General features: G+C 46.0%; 1 pseudogene; it reads right to left on the bottom strand.

Annotated features, from left to right (window-relative positions):
- Positions 1-4,399: 4,399 nt before the first annotated feature.
- Positions 4,400-16,582, bottom strand: LOC114117897 (cytochrome P450 2B4-like; annotated as a pseudogene).
- Positions 16,583-16,745: the final 163 nt, after the last annotated feature.

The following is a 16,745-nucleotide window of genomic DNA, read 5'->3' as shown; positions in this document are numbered from 1 at the left end:
GCTGCTCAGTCATGTCCAACTCTTTGTGATCCCATGGACTGCAGCACGCCAGGCTTCCCTCTCCTTGACCATCTCCCAGAGTTTGCTCAACTCATGTCCATCAAGTCAGTGATGCCATCCAACCATGTCATTCTCTGTCATCCCCTTCTCCTCCTGCCTTCAATCTTTCCCAGCATCAGGGTCTTTTCCAATGAGTCAGTTCTTCGAATCAGGTGGCCAAAGCATTGGAGCTTCAGCCTCAGCATCAGTCCTTCCAATGAATATTCAGGGTTGATTTCCTTTAGGATTGACTGGTTTGATCTCCCTGCTGTTCAAAGGACTCTCGAGTCTTCTGCAGCATCACAGTTTGAAGGTATCAGTTCTTCAGCTCAGCCTTTTTTTATTGTGATGATGTCTTTAGCAGCAGTAGTAGTTTAGTCGCTAAGTCGTGTCCGACTCTTGCGACCCCATGGACAGTAGCCTGCCAGGCTCCTCTGTCCTTGGAATTCTCCAGGCAAGAATACTGGAGTGGGACTCTGGTTTTCTCAATCTCTCTGCTCTCTTTGTCTCTTTTGTTGTCTGGTATTATCCATATGGTGGTAAGAGAGTTGCTGGAAGTCTCGTCCATGGTAGATTATATCATTTTCAAAATGTTTTCTTCCCTCCCACTGGTCCTTTCCTTAGGAGAGGATTTTGTTTCCCTCTTCCCCGCTGATGAGTTTGTTGTGCAACTTGTTTTGGCCATGACTCCTGTTGGCCTTCTTTTGTACCCATAGGTTTCATGGGGTTCCGGGGACTGATCTCTCCCTTTGACCCTTCAAGGATAAGGGTGTAACGGAGCCTCTCTGTGGCTAGTTTACAGGTGTTTCACCATCCCTCATTGGATACCCCTCACTTTGCAAATAGTGCTATTATTAGATGCTCTATTATCTTACTTGTGTGTGACTTACTTTTCTGCTGGGATCCTGACTGACACAGAATTCTATTGGATAGATCTACCACAATTTTTTTTTTGAGGGGCTTCCCTGGTGCTTCAGCAGTAAAGAATCTGCCTGGCAATGCAGGAGATGTGGGTTCAATCTCTGGGTAGGGAGGATCCCCTGGAGCAGGGAATGGCAACCCACTCCAGTATTCTTGCCTGGAAAATCCCTTGGACAGAGGAGCCTGGTGGGCTACATGCAGTCCATTGAGTTGCAAAAGAGTGGACACGACTTATCGACTAAACAGCAAAACAACTGCCACCACAATTTATCGGTTGTATCTCATGCTCTGCTGCTGCTTCTAAGTCGCTTCAGTCGTGTCTGACTCTGTGTGACTCCAGAGACAGCAGCCCACCCGGCTCTGCTGTCCCTGGGATTCTCCAAGCAAGAACACTGGAGTGGGTTGCCATGTCCTTCTCCAATGCATGTAAGTGAAAAGTGAAAGGGAAGTCGCTCAGTCGTGTCTGACTCTTTGCAACCCCATGGACTGCAGCCCACCAGGCTCTTCCATCCATGGGATTTTCTCTTTTACCTTCAATTTTTCCCAGCATCAGGGTCTTTTCCAATGAGTTGGCTCTTCGAATCAGGTGGCCAAAGTATTGGAACTTCAGCATCAGTCCTTTCAATGAATGTTCAGGGTTGATTCCCTTTAGGATTGACTGGTTGGATCTCCTTGCTGCCCAGGGGACTCTCAAGAGTCTTCTCCAGCACCACAATTCAAAAGCATCAATTCTTAGGCTCTCAGCTTTCTTTATGGTCCAACTCTCACATTCGTACATGACTACTGGGAAAACCATAGCTTCGACTAGACAGACCTTTGTCGGCAAAGTGATGTCTCTACTTTTTAATATGCTGTCTAGGTTTGTCAGGAGAAGGCAATGGCACCCCACTCCGATACTCTTGCCATAGCTTCTCTACCAAAGAGCTAGTGTCTTTTAATTTCATGGCTGCAATCACCGTCCATAGTCAGCATCTAAGATCTGTTAGGACTTCCCAGGTGGTCCAGTGGCTAAGAACCCACCTGCCAATGCAGAGGACACAGGTTTGAGCCCTGGTCTCAGATGATCCCACGTGCCTTGGGGCAACTAAGGCCCTGTGCCACAACCACTGAGCGTGCACAGTCTAGAGCCTGAGCTCCACAACAAGACAAGACACCTCAACAAGCCCGCACACCACGACAGAGGAGCTCCTCGCTTGTCACAACTAGAGAAAGCAAAGCCTGGGTGCAGCAACAAAGACCTACCACATACATGAGTAAATGAACAAATAAATAGAATCTTCAAAAAGAAAATATAAATCAGACCATGGCATGCCCGTGCAAATGGAATAAAGCACAGTCAATTTCTCGCCCCCTTCTCTGACCCAGTCTCCCACACCTCTGTGCAAGCCGGTCCCAGCTCTGGGCCTTTGCACTGGCTGTTACCTCTGCCTGAAACACTTTCCCCCCAGGCCCCTGAATGGCTGTTTCCTTCTCATCCATCAGTTCAGTTCAGTTCAGTCGCTCAGTCGTGTCTGACTCTTTGCGACCCCATGAATCGCAGCACACCGGGCCTCCCTGTCCATCACCAACTCCCAGAGTTCACTCAGACTCATGTCCATCGAGTCAGTGAGGCCATCCAGCCATCTCACCCTCTGTCGTCCCCTTCTCCTCCTGCCCCCAATCCCTCCCAGCATCAGAGTCTTTTCCAATGAGTCGACTCTTTGCATGAGGTGGCCAAAGTACTGGAGTTTCAGCTTTAGCATCATTCCTTCCAAAGAAATCCCCGAGTTGATCTGCTTTAGAATGGATTGGTTGGATCTCCTTGCAGTCCAAGGGACTCTCAAGAGTCTTCTCCAACACCACAGTTCAAAAGCATCAATTCTTCAGCGCTCAGCTTTCTTCACAGTCCAACTCTCACGTCCATACATGACCACAGGAAAAACCATAGCCTTAACTAGACAGACCTTTGTTGGCAAAGTAATGTCTCTGCTTTTGAATATACTATCTAGTTTGGTCATAACTTTTCTTCCAAGGAGTAAGCGTCTTTTAATTTCATGGCTGCAGTTACCATCTGCAGTGATTTTGGAGCCCCAAAAAGTAAAGTCTGACACTGTTTCCACTCTTTCCCCATCTATTTCCCATGAAGTGATGGGACCGGATGCCATGATCTTCATTTTCTGAATGTTGAGCTTTAAGCCAACTTTTCCACTCTCCTCTTTCACTTTCATCAAGAGGCTTTTAGTTCCTCTTCACTTTCTGCCATAAGGGTGGTGTCATCTGCATATCTGAGGTTATTGATATTTCTCCTGGCAATCTTGATTCCAGCTTGTGTTTCTTCCAGCCCAGCGTTTCTCATGATGTACTCTACATCTAAGTTAAATAAGCAGGGTGACAATATACAGCCTTGACGTACTCCTTTTCCTATTTGGAACCAGTCTGTTGTTTCATGTCCAGTTCGAACTGTTGCTTCCTGACCTGAATATAGGTTTCTCAAGAGGCAGGTCAGGTGGTCTGGTATTCCCTTCTCTTTCAGAATTTTCCACAGTTTGTTGTGATCCACACAGTCAAAGGCTTTGGCATAGTCAATAAAGCAGAAATAGGTGTTTTCTGGAACTCTCTTGCTTTTTCGATGATCCAGCGGATGTTGGCAATTTGATCTCTGGTTCCTCTGCCTTTTCTAAAACCAGCTTGAACATCTGGAACTTCACGGTTCATGTACTGCTAAAGCCTGGCTTGGAGAATTTTGAGCATTATTTTACTAGCATGTGAGATGAGTGCAATTGTGTGGTAGTTTGAGCATTCTTTGGCATTGCCTTTCTTTGGGATTGGAATGAAAACTGACCTTTCCCAGTCCTGTGACCACTGCTGAGTTTTCCAAATTTACTGGCATATTGCGTGCAGCACTCTCATCCCTCACCTCCACTTAAAAGTCACCACTTCACAGAGGTCTTTATCGATGGCCCTGTGCCTCAGTCACTCCCTATTATATGGCTTGTTTTTATTTGCCTCTTATCAAACACTGTCTGCAATTATCTTGCTTATTCATTTGTTTCTTAACCATCCTCTCACTGACTGGAATGTTGGCTCCATTCCATTCCTTGGTTCCATGGTAATCTCACAACTCAGAACAGTGCCTGCCACATGGTAGGGACTCAGTAAATATTTGTAGAATGAATGAATGAGTAATTCTATCCACAAGACTTCGTAATGAATTTTCCCTTGAGATGTAGCCTTGAACTCCAAACTGAAATTGCCAACACACCACAATACTAGTCTTGAATTCTGCCTCTGTCCCTTACCTTGAAACCTCAGATCACCATCTATTCGATCTTTCTCTTCCCTGAGCCTGCTTTAAAGAAAGATGCGGGGCTCCCCTTGTGGTCAGGCTGGATGATGGGGAGACCACAGAAGGAACTTTCCACAGGAGAGAGTGAGCAGGGAAGTGAGGAGCCTGCACGTGTTAATTCTGGACAGAGAGAGAGGCTGCATGCAAGGACTCAGAGGGGATCTGAGCCTCTTCTTGCCTTCCGCCTCCCCTGCAGGGCAGGAAGCTGACCTGGAACACAGGGGGCAGTCTCCCCAGCCCATTTACCCTTGGTGTAAGGTCAACGTCCTCAGGGGCCTTGTGAGACCCCAAGGAGAAGTTCTGCAGCAAGGAGGTAAAGATGAGGAAGGGCTGGGAGCGGGCCAAACTCTCACCTAGACAGAGGCATTTTCCTGCAGGTGTAAGGGAGAGAGTGTCAATGAGGGGAGCCCTGCAGAGCACTTGGTTGCCCCACCTCGAAAATCTAAGGATATTTGCATGCTCGTTTACATAGATTTACATGCCAAGTACTTCTGATTCTATGTTGGTGATGGTTAGTTGCTAAGTTCTGTCCAACTCTTCACAACCCCACGGTCCTCTGTCCATGGGATTTTCCAGAGAAGAGTACTGGAGTGGATTTCCTCCTCCAGAGGACCTTCCTAGAGGGGTAGAGGGGAGCTGAAACCTCTGGCCCACTCTGGTGTAGGTGGGGACTTGGCTGATCAAATACTGACCTACTTCTGCTCAGTGGATGCGCAGTCCTTGCTCTAAGCTTCTGAGTATCCGCACTCTTCTGGTCATTTTGACCCTCCTCCCAGCCCCCTGGTCCTGCCCACCATCAGCAGTCAACAGAGTCAGCCTCCCAGACGCAATCCCTACACCCCAACCCATGGAGGTACTGTCTAGTCATGCTCACATCATGATTGACAGAGACTTTAAATAACAGCCTGCCCACCTTTACACCCATTTTTCTGACTCTCATGACCACTCCTCACATCGTCCTGCCACACGGGGTCAACTATCACCAATGGGTCCACCATGTAGGTGGAGCCCTGAATATCCTCGACCCACTTTAGCACAGGCTGTGTCCACTGGAGTAACCAAGAGAAGGACCAGCATGTTCCTGGGTTGAGCAAGAGTTTCATCTGCATCTTGTTGACCCGCAGTCTCGTGGGAAGGAAAGGAGCCCAGAGAGCTGCCTTGTGTGTGTGGCAAAGTTCATTACTGTTCGTCCATTAAGTATTCCCAGTACATCTCTTGGTGCATAAACTTCTCTGCCACATTGAACTTGGATGGGATTTCCTTTATCTGGTGAAATGAGGTCTAAACTTGTGCATGTCATGCATTTTCCCCTGGTTCTTCATATGTCAGGAAAGAGTCCCCATTAGCCCCCATTTCTACATGACTGTTATGGTCAGGAAAATAATAACCTTTTAATTTTAAGTTGTTGAGATGTTCAGATTACAGCCAAGCCCTGCCCTGACCTCCACAGAACATGACTTCCTACCCGGCCTTGAGCAAGTAACCTGCCCACCCAGCCAGCCTCTCCTGTTCCACTTTGACAACAGAGAATGATTCAACACTGAGACAGCAACTATTTTTTAAGTGATCAAAGGAGGAAGACAATTTGATCCTCCTGACAAGAGCTGAAAAGATTATTGAGAATACTCAGTGTAATATCTTGGTTAAAAATTTAAAAAGAATTTACTGTAAAATATGGAGGAGAAAAACATTTCCTTAGTTTGATTTAGAGTTGAGAAAAATACATGGTAGACTAGCCATAAAATATCTGGAATAGGCAATAGCCAGCATTCAGCTTCATAGAGAAAATAAAAATATTCTCCTTAAAGTTAGGACTTGGACAAGATTGCTCACTATCTGTGCTATTGCTTCACATGATTCCAGAAGGGCTAGTCCTTGATATTTTGGAAAACATGACATGTGACCTTAACATAAGAAACAATTAAGTCAGAATATCATCATTTACAGCTGCTAACATCAGTTAACTCCACTCCAGTACTCTTGCCTGGAAAATCCCATGGACGGAGGAGCCTGGAAGGCTGCAGTCCATGGGGTCGCTGAGGGTCGGACACGACTGAGCAACTTCACTTTCACTTTTCACTTTCATGCATTGGAGAAGGAAATGGCAACCCACTCCAGTGTTCTTGCCTGGAGAATCCCAGGGACGGGAGAGCCTGGTGGGCTGCTGTCTATGGGGTCGCACAGAGTCGGACATGACTGAAGCGACTTAGCAGCAGCAGCAACATCAGTTATTAGGAAAATCCAAGAGCAAAAAATGAAACATTGTTAGGTATAAAAGTAATATAGGGAATTTGTTCAATTATGACAGAAATACACACCCCAAAAGATGAGTGGATTTCTGATACACTTAGTAAAACAATTTGAAATGCCTTTAGAAAAGTGCTCTGGACTGAAGCCTGTGCTCCCAAAATTTATATGTTGCAGTCCTGATGCCCACCGCGATACTTTGAGAAGGGATCTGGGAGGTAATTAGGTTTAAATTAGTTCAGTAGGGTGGGGTCTCCCTGAGAGGAGCGTGTTCTTAGAAGAAGTGAGACCACGGTCCCGAGGCTTGCGAGTCCACAGCAAGATAGTGGCTGTGTGCAAACCCCTCACCAGAACGGGACCATGCTGGCTCCCTGATCTCAGACTTGTGGCTTCCAGAACTGTGAGAAAATAAATTTCTTTTGTTTAAACCACCCAGTCTACAGCATTTTGTTACAGCAGCCCACAGCTGAGCTGACAAAGAGGTCCTACAAACAATAGCCACAATCTTCTCCCATGTTTCTTAGGAATAAATTTAGCAAAAAATATGCAAAACCTAGTTTTAGAAAAGTTCAAGATGCCACCAGTGGTACAAGGACGAAATGAACACACTGCCTTTTATGCTGCTGCTGCTGCTTAGGACATATCAAAAATGGGCTTCAGGTGGTGCTCATGGTAAAGAATCCATCTGCCAATGCAGGAAACGTAAGAGACACCTGTTAGATCCCTGGGTTCTGGGTCGGGAAGATCTGGAGAATGACATGGCAATCCACTCTGGTCTTCTTGCCGGGAGAATCCCATGAACAGAGGAGCCTTGCAGGCTGCAGTCCATAGGGTCGCAGGAGTCAGACATGACTTAGCGACTAAAACATTACTATCAAAAATGGAGATTTGGCAAAGCATCAGAATCAAAATACAATTTTAGATTAATCCTAGTAGAATCCCAGTGGGATATTTTGGGACTTTGACAAAATAATTCTAAAATACACTCAAGAAAAATAAAATGTGTTACAAACAAAAAAAGGAAGAGTAATGTCCCCTAGAAAACACTAAAATATACATACAGGTATAATATTAATAATGCAAAGAATATTATATAGCTGAAAAAGACAGATTGGAGAGTCAGTGTGAATATGGATTATTACCAAAAAAAAAAAAGAACCCCAAAACAGAAATAGACCTGAGGAGGATAACCACTTCAAATATGATGAATTTCAAGTCAGTGGCTAAAACTGAATTATTTCATAAGTGATGAATACAGAATAACCCTAGGAATGCATATTGAATCAGGGTTAACCTAGGACTGAATATTCCTCACATTTCTGTGCCTTAAGTGTCTCATATATCTCACTCTAGTCTTGCTTGTATTTTTAAATATGAGATCAGCTAACAAGAAACAAATTAAGGAGTTTTCTTTCTTTTTCTTCCTTTCTGTTCCCTTCCTTTCCTGTTACTTTTAATTAAGTTACCTACCTATTATCTATTTACCTACCCACCACCTACCTTTGTGTGTGAGCAAATATTAATAGAACCAGTAAAGGCCTCTGTAGTACTAATAGGTCAGGTTTAGTGGTGAATTACGGACGATTTTCACCTTTACTTCATACTTCACTTTCCGTATGAAAATGAGAGAAATGTCCTTATTTAATCTTGAAAGGAGAGTTGTGAACGCCTTTCCCCATTCTCGCCGCCTGGCAGGTGCTCAGCACTGGACCCTTGGTTTGCCTGCTCTCTGCATGCAAGCATGTCTCTCTGCCTCTCACTTTATCTCCATCGCTGACTGAGTCTCCGTCTTCCTTCCCCATCATACCTCATCCCTATCCTTCCCCCTCACACTATTCTTATCTCTGAAGATGTCTTGCTTTCTCTTCCCTTTAGACTCCTCATCTTTTCCCAAACTGTTCACACAGGGCTTGGAGCTGGATCAAGAGAGGGAGTCACATACAGAGTGGGAGTGAGCAGACATTCCCATGGGGGAGAGAGAGCATGACTGACTTATGGAGAATGGAATGAAGACTTGTGACTTCTTGAACTTGCCCTGCGCATCCAGGAAGCGGCCAGGGTAGAGGGCATCTGGCTTCTCAAAGTGGCATGGGTCATGGAGGGCAGAACTCAGGATGGAGTACACAGGAATACCCTAAGAGGACGTCAAAGACAAATGGGCCCAAATGGCCATCAACAAAGAGCGGCTGAATCCTCAGCAGATAAGGAGCTTCACCTGCTGTGTGGCTCTACAGTTGGTGGCAGGAATGTTGAAACAGTTCTGCCCTATTTGGTCAATAGTGTCCCATCCCTCCAGGTATCCTCACCAACCACCCTGATTCCTCCTCCCCAAGACCCCGGGTCTTCTTTATGATCCGTCGACGGAAAGGTTCACATCTGACTCAACAGAGCCCTGTAGGAAGCTGACTCCAGGACTGGGGCCTGAATATAATCGGGTGGGTGCTGTTCATTGGGCAATTTGATACTGCTCATTGGGCAAATTGATACATTCTATCAACTTGATACACAAATATCAGGTGTATCTAGATGCACCTGATCACCTAGATATCTAGGTGATACACCTAGAAACACCAATACTCAGCAGCATAATCAAGGACGAAGATAAGAGTTAGAACATAGGCATTGACCTGGAAAACATATCTACAGAGTATGGTTATATTTCAAAATGAAAGCCACACACACAAATTGCAAATTGTATTGGTATGGACATAAAGACCAGAGGGGAAGGTGACATGAACGCTGGGCACATAAATTGCACAGTAACAGATGCAGTAGGGCCCAATCATTGTGTATATAGGTATATATAAACATATGGGTTTATATAAAGGAGAGATTAGAACACAGATTATAAAACCAGTCAGCTGTATAACAAGTTTCAATAAGTACATGGTACTTTATTCAGCAAATGTAACATTTTGTAAAGGTTAAAAAAAAAAAAAGAACAAAAGGTAGAGGACTTTTCTCTTTCTAAAATCTCCCTCCCTCCCACAAAAATCTGGAAATAAGAATTCTTCTTATAGTCACGAACCAGACATGAACCATAAGGCTGGAGGTGGCCAGCACCTTCCAAACAATATTCTCTGGCCCTTCTGGTCTCACCTTTGGGAGATAATATCCCCGGAAGTGAGTGTCCCTGATGGCAGAGTGGGGTAGGCCAAGTGGGACAGAGTCACTGGATCTCAGAATCTCACGGATGACGGCATCTGTATACGGCATATTTACTCGCTCTTCCACTGCTGGGAGACGGGGTGCACCATTACTCTGTCGATTTCTGCCTGGGCTTCCTCTGAGAATGGTTAGGGTGGGAGGAGGGTATGTCGATAAATATCCATACCAGTGGACTCAACCAAGTGACCTAAAAATGACCTGCAGCCTGATGGGAGGATCTTGTAAAGTCTTTACTAAAGATGTTAGGCTACCATTCCTTCTTAATGAAAGCATCAAAAAGGAAGTTAGAAGCTTCTTTGAGGGAAGTCTTGTGTGGTGTTTCCACTCTAGTTACAACATGAGAATAACTTGGATAAAGATGGGTGGGTGGAAATTCATTCAACACTTCAGGGTGTGTTTTTTTCTTTTCAGCTAAAAATGAGTTGCAGGTAAAACGGGTGTCATCTCTTTTTGTCCCACTCACATGCTATGTAATTTTATATATGTCACTCCCCACTCGCCTTAAATTCATTCTTGGGAAATAATGTGTGTGACCAGGTGAGAGAACCTCCAAGTCGGATCTGCAGACCATTAACTTGAATGGAAGAGCTCTTTAATTAGTTGTAAATGGGTAATATACTTCAAAAAGTCAAGTTTTTTTGTCAAGCTCAAAAACCATGTACTTTCATAGACTGGCAAAATCCATTTCAAATGCTTTGTGCTTTTATTATAAGTCCCAATAGAAGTGATTTTTTATTTTTCAGACTACTCAGGACAAAAGTTATCTGTCTTAGCCCATCAGACAACCACCTTCCCGTACGGCCTCAGGACACTCACCCCTCCATTGTCGCCACCTCCCATATGCCCAGCTCACCTGAAGACATCGGGATTTTTAAGAAGGAGTAGAAACCCATAGCTGAGAGTGGCGCTGGAGGTCTCTGTGTCAGCAATGAGCAGTGAGAGCACCGCGTTAAGGAGATTTTTCTGGTGAAACTCACTCTCAGGATCTGAGCGCTCCAAGAGACAGCGATGGGCGCTTCCTAAGGTCTCCCCTTGCAAAGATTTCACTTTTTAGGGTCTTCCTCCCTCTCTACCAGCACCATGTTCCTCTGTGCCCCTCATTCTCTTTGCTGATCTGTTTTCTCTAGCCAAGGCCAATAAGATACTAAGAGAGTGAGCTCTGGAGCCAAAGCTCTGGATTTCAAACTCAGGTCCTACCATGTACTAACTGTGTATCTTTGTGCAAGAAATAAAAATTCTATGTGCTTAGTTCATCACGTGGGTTGTCGTGATATAATGTATAATAAGCTCAATGGGCTTCCCTAGTAGCTCAGATGGTAAAAAAATCTGCCTGCAATGCAGGAGAGCCCACTTGGGTTCCTGGGTGGGGAAGATCCCCTGGAGAAGGGATAGGCTCCCCACTCCAGTATTCCTGGGCTTCCCTGGTGGCTCAGCTGGTAGAGAATCTGCCTGCGATGCTGGAGGCCTGGGTTGGGAAGATTCCCGCTGGAGGAGGGCATGGCAACCCACTCCAGTATTCTTGCCTGGAGAAGCCCCATGGACAGAGAGCCTGGTGGGCTGCAGTCCATGGAGTCACAAAGGGTTGGACACGACTGAGCCACTAAACACAGCACAGCACATGGCACATGCCCAACCAATCAGAACAGACATTGGTCTCTATCATCTGAATATAGGAGGAGCCTGACCAATCAGAACAGACTTGACTGTCAGAACTGGGGAAGAAGGGAGCTGTGTCTCAGAGAAAGCTTACTGGACACATGTTAACTGCTTAATTACCATCTCTTTAAAGGCTGCTGGGAGGAAGGCTTGGGGAGGCATAGGAAAAAACGGTGGGGGACTGTGGATCTTGGCTTTCTTCTAATCCTTAGGGAAATATTTCAACATTTAAAAAACATGTAATCACACCCAAAGATATTAGTTCAATGTCAGTACGGTTTCCATCACTCCGTTTCCCATCGCCAACACCCATCTGGGCCAGGTCTTGCCTTGTCCATTTGAAGCAGGAAGGAATCCTTGAAGTCCTTAGGGCCACTGGGATCCAGCATCTTCTGGTGCCTCTCCATGTTCTCAGTGATAAATCTTTCACCTTTTGAATCATGCTGTACAAGCACGTGCGTGTGCCAGGAAAGTGTTTTCAAGATGCCCGGGGAGATTTCAAACTCCTACAGGGTGGCAGACAAGGCCCCAGAACCCATTATACTCGCTGGACTGGTTCTGTGAGTGTTGATGTTGTGAGCTGCACATATAGCAACATCCAAAGGCTATTATTTACCCTGCAGACTTGGAGGGTGTGGCTCCCACCTGATCACACTCACACACACATACACTGACACTCACACACACACTCACACACACACACACACACACACACACACACACACACACACACAGTGTTGCATGGACCTCTGCATCCAGCCCCAGTCACTGTCTCATCTGCTGAGGTTTCTTCTCTCGAAGCCCATCCTTGTCCAAGGCCTGATTCTGACACCCAGACTGACGGATGGCTTCACCTGGGAGGCGTCAGGGCTTGGAGTGCGCACATGAAACTGATCTCTCGATGCCTTCTGCCTTTGGTGATCAGGACAGAAATCATCTGACCTCTTCCCAGGGTCTACCCACCCTGATTCCTGGCCCACCATGGAATCTTTAGCCTCACCTGGCTATAGAAGGAGCTGACAATGACAGAGCCCTCTTCATTAAATGTAGGAGCTGTAATAATTGAGGGTCCTGGTAATTAAAGTGCTCGTTGAAGACAATGGAGGAGATGGTGTTTGCAGTGATGGAGTTAAAGAGGAAGTGGGGATCCAGATGAGCCCCTGAGGAGGAGAGGTCTGTCGTGGGGGTCCCCTGCAGTGTCCTTCTAGGAGACTGACCTGACTGGTGCCAGCCTAGCTTGTTTGATGGTTTTCCTCTTTTCTTCTTTGCTTTCATTGTCCCTCTCTGTCTCCCCTTTTCTTTCTAGGAATGTCCACATCTGTGTCTCTTGTAGTTTTTCTTGCTCTCTGTCTTGGGCTGACTTTCTCTGGTCTTATCTTTGACTCTTTATTCCAGGCTCACCCCTTCTTCTCTGTTCTCTCTCCAACTCCCCATCTACCCTCATGGCCTCTCTCCTTGACCTCACTGGCATTCCATGTTCCTCTGACTCTATCTCTCTCTACCTTTGTCTTTGTATGGCTTTTTCTTGCAGCTTCTGCTCCCGGACTCACTCATTCATTCAGTGGCCTCAGCATCTCTCTGTCTCTTGTTTTCTCTCTGCCTCTGGTCTCTTGTGCTTCTGGCTGCTTTCTCTGCCTGTTTCTCTCTCTGCCTCTGCTGGTCTCACTTTGTCTCTCTCTCTACCATCTTCTGTTTTTCTGCTTATTCCTGTCTATCCCTTCTCTCTATTCCTGATCCTGTCTCTGCATCTCTCTCTCCCGCTCTCTCTCACCCCATCTCATCCCCACCTCCACCCAGCCCGCACTCACCCAGCTCCTCCACCAGACACCGAGCCCCTCCTTGATTCCTTCCTCAATACTCCGCTTCCCCATCCCAAGTCCTTCATGGTGGTCACAGAGAATTGCTGTAGAACCTTCCAAGATATTCCACTGGCAAACCCACACCCGATGGTGGGGTGTGGAGGGAAGGTTTTGAAGGCACATGGGATAGTCCCTCCCCCTCTCCCTAATCCTCACCCTCGTCCCCCACTCACCTGTTCCCTGGAAGACAGGGTCAGTGATGGCGACGTGCCCTCGGCCAGAGAACGCCACAGCCTGACCCACCAGGGCCTCCCTCATCGCCTCGTACCCCCACAGGATGACAGCGGGCCGAGACCCCAGGTAGATGGTAAAGACATCCCCGTATTTCTCTCGCAGCTGTGGGGGCAGAGTCCAGGTTTCACGCTCTGACTCAAGAGAAGGCTCTCACCTCACCCCTGCATCACACCTCCCAGCTAGCTTACCCTGCAGGCTGCAGCCCCATCAGGGAAGAGCAGAGGCTGGAACTCTGTGGTCTCCTCCGAGCCTCACATATATCACCTGACCCCCAGCATCCTCCTCTCTTGGCTTTTCCAAGAGCCCTCCCAGCTTTGCTTTTAAGAATTACAGAGACTCCCCACATCCAAGCTATGGAATCTCTCCTTCTCAACCCACACAGGACCACAGCTCAAAGTCTCAAGTCTATCAGAATCTCTCTCTCCAAAGGAAACCCTGCTACACTGTTGGTGTAGCCACCATGGTGCAGCCACCATAGAGAATAGAATGGATGTTCCTCAAAAATACTAAAAATAGTTTCCGTGTGACCCAGCCATCCCACTCCTAGGCATATGTCTGGAGAAAACCATAATTCAAAAACATACATGCACCCCAGTGCTCATCGCAGCACTGTTTACAAAAGCCAGGACATGGAAGCAACCTAAATGTCCATCGATAAAGGAGTGGATAAAAAGGTGTGGCCCATATATCCAATGGACAATCACCCAGCATGAAAGAGAATGAAGTGACGCCGTTTGCACTGACACAGATGGACGTGGGCCTGGCAAACCAAGTGAAGGAAGGCAGATGGAAAAGGCAAATATGTGGTGTCACATACGTGGAATCTAAAACAATGGTACCAGAAAGCCTATCTAGAAACAGTCATTGAGTCACAGATGTAGAAAACAAGCTTATTTACCTAGAGGGAAAGTGGGGAAGGGTAACTTGGGAGACTGGTTTGACATATACTCAGGCTAATATACAAAATAGGTAATTGATGAGAACTTACTGCATAACACAGAGAAGTCTGCTCAATTCTCTGTAATGAGCTATAGGGGGATGCAGCCTAAAAGAGAGTGGGTATATATGTGCGTGTGTGGCTGACCCACTTTGCTGCACCAGAAACCAACACGCCATCAGAAATCAACTATACTCCAATAAAAAAGTAATTAAAATTGTGAAACAGAAATGGTCACAAACACACAAAAAAACAAGCAGTAACCAAGGATAAAAGAAGGGAGGGATTACTTGGGAGACTGGGATTAACACATGTACATTAATATACATGAAATAGATAACTAATAAAAATTTACCGTAAGCACAGGGAACTCTACTCAATACTCTGCAGTGACTTATATGAGAAAAGAATCTTAGAGTGTGCGTGTGTTAGTCACTGAGTCATGTCCAGCTATTTGTGATCCCATGGACTGTAGCCCACCAGGCTCCTCTGTCTCTGGGATTTTCCAGGCAAGAATATTGGAGTGGATTGCCATTCCCTTCTCCAGGGGATCTCTCAACTCAGGGACTGAACCTGGGTCTCCCACATTGCAGACAGATTCTTCACTGTCTGAGCCATCAGGGAAGCCCATAAAAAAAGGGGATACATCTACATGTATAATTGATCCACTTTGCTAGCCAGCAGAAACTAACAAAGCATTCCAAATCAACTAGACTCCAACATACAGTGATTAGAGAAACAAGACAGGACTTCCCTGTGGTACAGTGGATAAGAATCCTCCTGCCACTGCAGGGGACACGGGTTTGATCCATGGACCGAGAGGATCCCACCAGCTACAGAGCAGCCAAGTCCATGCACCACAACCACTGAAGTCCACGTGCCCAGAGCCCGTTCCCCTCAACAATAGAAGCCCCCACAACGTGGAGCCCACACACCTCAGCTAGAGAGGAGCCCCTGCTCTCTGCAACTAGAGAGCCCACAAGCAGCCTCAAGACTCAGCTCGACCAAAAATAAAAAAATGTATTTAAAAAAAGAAGGCCTGAAGGAGCAACTCTTTCACTGCACCTTCCAAAGTCTTAATGATCATTGTCTATCCTTACTATGACTACTTTTTGAAAACCCATTTGGCACTTGTTATTAAACTGTATGGGGAACTGTGTTAAAAGTATTTTTCTTTAATAAAAGACTCTTGTACCCTAATGTTGACTGCAGCACTATTCGCAGGAAGAAACAGAAGGAACAGAAAGCAATGTACTTGTCCATTGACAGAGGCTTGGGTAAGAAGATATGGTGTATGTATACAGTGAAATATTACTTAGTCATAAAAAAAGAACAAAATAATGCCATTCGCAGCAACATGGATGGACCTAGATTATCAAACGAAGTGAAATAAGAAAGAGAACAAGTATCTTATGATGTTGTCAATATGTGGAATACAGTTTTTTTAAATGATACAAATGAGCTTATTTCCAAAACGGAAACAGAGTCACAGATGTAGAAACAAGGTTATGGTTTACTGAGGAGAAAATATAAGGCAGGGAGGCGGGACAGGATAAATTAGGAGTTTGGGGTTAACATACACACCCATCTATATATTAATATAAAACAGATAATCAACAAGGACCTCTATACAGCAGGGAACTCTACTCAATATTCTGTAATAACCTATATGGGCAAAGAATTTGAAAACAGTGAATATATGTATATGTTTAGCTGAATCACTTCTCTGTACATCTGAAACTAACACAAGAGTGTAAATCAACTATGCACCAATAAACTATTTTAATCAAAAAAGAAAAAAGGTACTTCTCTCTTCACTCAACCCATCCTCCACTCCTTCTCATAGGAATTCTGGTAGCTTCTCTATCCCATATCTAGGGCCAGATCATGGCTGGAAGAAGACAGCTCCCAAGGGAGTCTGGGGAATCCCATCCAAAGTTGACCTGCCTCCCCCAGCTCCCTTGCTAACTGGGAGCTGTTTCCCATTCACCCCACCTCTTGCTTTCCACCTCCTGGTGCCCCTTCCATCTCACCGCCTGCAATGACTTGAGTAAATCCTTGGGGTTCATTTGCAAAACGTTTCCCGGGAAGGGCAGAGGCCAGGGTCCAGCCAGAAGGCGGGCCTGGGAGGCAGGGCACCCAGAGGAGCAGGAGGCCAATGAAGAGAATGAGGCGCAGGATGGCAGAGAGAGCCATGGTCCATGCCTGCCTTCCATCCGACGTTCCTCTAAAAATTTAGGTGTCTCTGTTCTTTGTTATTTTGCCCGATGGGTGTGGAGGTTGTGCTAGGATCCTGCCTTGGCAGAACTCCTACTAATTCTCCAGAGACAGGAGAGAGCAGGGGTTGCAGAGGCCATGA

Source organism: Ovis aries, chromosome 14 (assembly GCF_016772045.2).
Source record: "Ovis aries strain OAR_USU_Benz2616 breed Rambouillet chromosome 14, ARS-UI_Ramb_v3.0, whole genome shotgun sequence".
Classification (NCBI taxonomy): domain Eukaryota; kingdom Metazoa; phylum Chordata; class Mammalia; order Artiodactyla; family Bovidae; genus Ovis; species Ovis aries.
Note: the sequence above shows the minus strand (reverse complement) of the source record. Positions and strands in the feature narration are given on the sequence as shown.